Here is a 6,077-nt window from a genome sequence, read left to right as displayed (position 1 = left end):
CCCCCCTTCCCCGGCTTGGTGTCTCTGGTTGTAGGTTCTTGATCACCATGGCCAACAGGTCCAAATGGTTGCCCCCCCACCCCATATGAGGATATGATGAAAAGGAGGGGACTGAGCATCTATATTTAAAGAGAAAAAAAAAAACAGTAAAAAGCATGTATGAAAAGATGGGGTTAAAACACACAGATGAATGAATAATAATGCTTTTAGTTTTCTCTCTGGATCTTGTCTCTTATTTTATTTTTAAGTTGGATTTTTTTTTTTTTTTAACTGGGAGGGTCGGGCCGGGGTGCTCACGTTTGCCAGGTTGAGCGGTCATCTGTTGTTTCTTCTTAAGGCACCGTGGGGATGGGGGAAACCCCCCGCCATGGCTCTATTCAAACACTTTTTCTAAGACCTTTACATCCTTCAGCTTCTCTCTTTCTCCAGTTACCAACAGAAGAGGTTGAAGAGAGCAGCAAGGAAAGAGCCAGTCACCACATTTAAACAAAAAAATTTCAACGTGTCCTTCGCCTTAGTGCTCCGGCCTGTAAACTAATGATTGCACCCCACAAATTATACATATTATATATATAAATAGAAACAAATACGTATAAATATAGATATATAAATATATATATTCTATACGATGAAAAGTCAACAGGAAAAAGGAAGATGAGAAGGATTTGGATTGCGGGGAGCAAAGCTCGTCTCGGTGTTCATCTCTGAGCTCTGGTTTTGATTTTGTAGAAATTACTGTAAAGAAGAAGAAAAACTTTTTTATGATTCTATTGAAAAGATGTGTTCTCTCACACACACCTTTTTTCTCTCTCCTCTGGTTTTGTTTTTCTTAACTCTATGCCAAAACCAATCTATCGAGTGCTGAAACGTCATTCACTTTCTTTCTTCTTCTTTTTTTTTTACGTGTACTTCTTTTCACTTTATATGAAAGGTTTTGTTTTTACTGCTATTTAATTTTCCTGTCCCTCCCCCCCCCTTTTTTTATTTTAAAAACCATGCAGTAGTTTGCTCTGTACTAGTTTGAAGCGGTTCCACCAATCATCTTATGCGACTACTTTAGTAGCCCCCTCCCATCATGCTCCAGTTGTCCGATGAATCCGCTCTTGACTCATTGATTACTTGTGTTCTTTTATGGATTTGTTATTTTTATTCATCATGTTCATGTTTTTAGTCTCTTTGCCGTCTCATCTTCCACTATCTCGTTCCCAGCTTCTGCAGTCTGTATAATAGGTTCTGATTCTGTTGTTTTTAGCTCTTATTTCTGAGATGTTTTTATCATCCATGGTAACAGTTTTGGGATGTTGTATGCCATTGTGTTTGGAAACTGAGCTTTTTTTTTTTTTTTTTTTTTTTTTTTTTCTTTCTCCTCCCCCCCGACTGTCTGTTGGTTGGCCCACTGATCCATGAGTGTTTCTGACTCTATAATCACGTCTTCTTCTTCTCCTTTTTTTAATGTTCTACTTCCTTTCCGTTTTCATATTTAACTGTTTTTAAGTTTCTTTTCCCTTTGCTATGTTTTGTTTTTTTTTTTTTTCTTTTACCCGGAACAATGTGTTGGTATGTTGGTGAGTGAGGCATTGAGGTCAATAGATTCATCTTGTTCAGATTATGGAGTACAACATCTTTTCTTTTTTTTTTTGTTTGTTTGTTTGTTTTTTAAAGAAAAGTATTAAAATAATATTTAAAAAATATTTGTGTGTTCATGGTTTTTTGTTTTATTGGTTGAGTCTACAAACAAGTGAACTTTAGTTATCCACTGTCTGCCAAGGGGGGGGGCTGTTCCATCATTTTGCTCACTGAAGAGTCATTGTTACAGTACAGCTCCACTCTGTGCACCTCCTGGATGGTACATGTGCTTTATGTCCTATGCAGACTTCACACTTTGGCCCAGTTACCTCATTCCAAATGTCTGTTTGACCTCTTATCGGGGTCAACAACGCAGATAGACTGTTGTGTTCACATCAACCTGTAGCAGTTCTAGCAATTCTAAATTTTATTTTATTTTTTTTAAATATAGCCTGACTAAAAAGGTCCCAATCAGGTATTGTCTGATGATGATAAACATAACACCTGTTACAAGATTCAGCTGTGATGACTGGCAGCTGTGATGCTTGTGTCAGGGCGGAGCTATTTCTTTACTATTGCAAAAAGGCAAGGTTTGTCTGGAGCTCGCTCAACCTGAATATTCGGTAGAGACTAAGCAGTGCAGACACAACCCATGCTAGCGTCTGCTAAGAGAACGCTTGCATTACCATTCAGGAGAGAGGAGGAATGTGAATGATGCTGCATTTCTTTTTTGCTGTTATAAATCCATTTATAATACCAAAATATAAATGCATTTGTATTTCATAATGAAAGACTCCACTTGAGGCTCAAATCAGTGTAGTGATCAACCTGCAGGTGCTTAGTGCAGCGTTAACAGAGTGTTCCCAACAGTGAGACACTGAAAAGAGGGTTTGAAAGAGAACTGTCTGAAACTGAATGTTTATATTAGCCTAATTCTGGCGGTTGTTGAAAATTGCATAGTGACATTTAAATAATAAACAGACCAGAACCTTAAAGCGGGCACAGTCACACTTATGTACAAACGAAAAGAATGACTGTGGCTAATTTTGCCAACTACTGTCACCTCTTCCTCAGCACTCATGGTTCAGACCACAACCATTGTGTAGAAGTTGGCCTTCAATTTTATTTCAACATTACGTGACTCAACTAAACTGGTGGAGTCTTTCCACATACATGTTAAAACCTGTCAAGTACTCAAAAATGCATTTGTGGAGGTTGCTGTGACACAAGGTGACAACAACACATTTTGCTATGATCACTTGCACAAATACACAGAAACACAAGTGAAAACCTTAGCAGCCATCCTGTCTCAACTGTTTAAAAATCAAGCAATAATACATTTTTGCAGTTTTAGTTCTGTGAATGTGAAAGCCAGAGAAACTTTATTGCCAAGAAAAAGTATTTACTCACCAATCCAAATCACTGAATTCACATCTTCTAATCGCTTTGACGACCACAGGTGTAAAAAAATCAAGTATATGTAAAAATCACCTAGGCATGCAGACTGGTTCTGCAAACATCTGGGAAAGAATGGTCGCTCTCAGGAGCTCAGTGAATTCCAGCATGGTACCGTGATAGGATCGCAGCAAGTCCAGTCATGAAATTTCTAAATATTCCACAGTCAACTGTCAGTGGTATTTTAACAATGTGGAAGTGATAGGTTACATAAAGTCAGAGACACATAGTACACAGAGGTTGCCAACATCACTAAAGACTTTCAGTGCGTAGAGAGCTTCATGGAATGGGTTTCTATGGCCGAGCGGAGTTTGGCTCTGCCCCTTAGCACCAGTGAAAGGAACATGCTCCCAACTCATTTCAACCATGTGCAGTGGTACAGTACGCAGTGAAGCAAGACAACGCTCCTCCAAGATCATGGTGCTACATATAAGGGACAATCAACACAGGCCTCCATAAAGTGCAAGTGTGCAAAAAACAAAAACACCAGACACAACAGAACGATGCAGACACAACAGTGCAATAGAAAAGTGCAACAATGACAGTGGGTTATGCAAAAAGACTGAGCATTGTGCAAAAAGTAACTTCGTGTATGAAGATGTGCATGTGTGTGTATGAGATTGTGCAGATAAGTGCTTGAGGTAGTGACGTGTATGAGGGTATGCATGTGTGCCTCTTGCCAGAAGGCAGCAGGGTGAAGAGTGTGTGTGAGAAGTGCACAACGCTGGTGGCTTTGTGGATGCAGCGGGTGCGATAGGTGTCTGTGATGGAGGGAAGACATGCTCCAATGAACTTCTCAGCTGTTCACACTATCCGTTGTAGGGTATTGTGATCCAATACGATGCAGTTACCATGCACAGTGATGCAGCTGCTCAGGATGCTCTCGATAGTCCCTCTGCAGATGGTGATGAGAATGTTGGGACATGGGCTTTTCTCAGGTCCCGTGTGAGGTAGAGACGCTTTCTTACTTATGGAGCTGGTGTTGAGGGTCCAGGTGAGGTTCTCTCCCAGAACACCAAGGAATTTGGTGCTCTTGATGACCTCCACAGAGGATCCATGTTGCAACACGACTGCACACCAGTGCACAAAGACATGGATGAGTGAGGTTGGTGTGGAAGAACTTGACTGGCCAGCACAGAGTCCTGACCTTAACCCATAGAACACCTTTGGGATGAATTACAGCAGAGACTGCAAGCCAGGCCTTCTCATCCAGCATCACTGTCTGACCTCACAAATGCACATGGCTGTGCGTAGTGTAGACCGCAGATACAAACTGTGCTACTTTTAGTTGTTCTCTTGGAACAAGGGTCACTGCAGCAGGTAGCTGCTCTTCCCGATACAACATCCTTTAGTTCGACCCTTAACCACTACTCTATGGCAGTACGACATAACTGTAAACTGAATACACACAGGGAGATGTGGTTTCAGTGTGTTTAAGAAGGTGTTAAATGAGTCTGAATTAGTTTTTATAGCACAACAACTTGTGATTCACACCTCTTAAAGTTAACAGCTATGTCAGCGACAGAGCCAGCATTCAAACACTTCTGCTCTACAGTTTGAATCAAGCCCTGGCCCTCCAGTACTACACATCTGAAGCCTTTGTGTGGATAAAATAACGTGGACAGTTTTATTTAAACTGTATCCTAAATCTAGTCTCCCATGGCCTTGAGCAGCTGATAAACCTGCTGCTGCAAGGATCTGCTTTGTTTCTTTATCATACTGAGCAGGGAGAAGGCTTTTCCTGTCCTCTGCATATTTGACTTTCAAATCGTTGTGTTGCATAGCTTTTAAATGGTTTGAATTAAATTCAGGGCGGGACAGAAACCAACGCATTTCCAAATACTCCACTTGGAAGAGAGGGCAGTGTGTTACACAAGTCATACCTGTGACAAGTCATACCTGTGAGAGGATGACAAGAAGTTAGCATAAAAATAAGGGATGCCCAGGACAAACTGCGTGCACCTCCAGATAAGCAGGAGTGAAAGTGGGGATCTTGAAAGGACAGTCTTGGAGTGTTTTTGTGTAAATAAATAAATTAAAGTGGAACGGCAAGAGCTCTTTTCTACTACATGTGGCAACACATTCTAAGAACCTGAGTCAGTCAGGCAAGCTGCATGTTGTCGCAGACAAGTCATGTGATCCACTTATGAACCAGAGGAGCACAGCCCTTTGCATTTTTGTCTCTTCTGCTCATGTGCACATTTTTATGTCTTCTGCAAAAGATGAAACATGTTTACTCAGCATGTTGAGGCACAAGTTTACGTTTACATTTGATTCAGTGCTGTTTTGTGAAACCTTTGCACGATATTCTTAAGGCATCTTGCAAGAAGTGTTTCCCCAAACTTTCCCTTGGCCCAGTAAAACAGGGCCCTTTGTAATGCCAAGCACTTGTAACTGATTATATGTACACTCACCGACTGTGACTCGGGTGGTAGAGCTACCAATCTACCAATTGGAAGGTCGGTGGTTCTGCCTTCGGAACAATTCATTTTTCATGGCACAGATTTAACAATGTGCTGGAAAGATTCCACAGAGGTTTGGTCCATATTGAGACAATACTCATACACATCTGCTGCAGGCTTCTTAGCTGTACATTCACGATGCTAATCTTTCGTTCCACCACATTCCAAAGGTGCTCGATCAGAAGTTTAGATGCTCTGAGCTTTGTGACACCGTGCATTATCCCGCTGTGAGCAGCCATTAAGAAGATGCCTAGTTTGTGGTCATTAAGCAAGGGAAATGGTCAGCATTTAAACGATGCTCAGTTGATACTATTGGGCCCAAAGTGTGCCAAGAAAATATCCCCCACACCATCCATGTTTCATATTTCAGAAACTGAGACTCATCAGACCAGGAAACCTTTTTACAGTCTTCCATGTCCAGTTTTGGTGAACTTATATGAATTGTAGCCTTGGGTCAGCATACCTGGATAGAAACCATGCAAACACGGGGAGAACATGCAAACTCTTTACAGAAATACCTTGGCCTTGGTCTGATGGTGAAATTGACCTTCTTCTTGCTGTGAGGCAACCGTGCTTGGTTTGAAGGTTTGAAGG

This window comes from Pundamilia nyererei, unplaced genomic scaffold (genome assembly GCF_000239375.1).
Source record: "Pundamilia nyererei isolate P.nyererei 1_Seehausen unplaced genomic scaffold, PunNye1.0 scaffold00145, whole genome shotgun sequence".
Classification (NCBI taxonomy): Eukaryota; Metazoa; Chordata; class Actinopteri; order Cichliformes; family Cichlidae; genus Pundamilia; species Pundamilia nyererei.
This window is presented reverse-complemented; position numbering follows the sequence as displayed.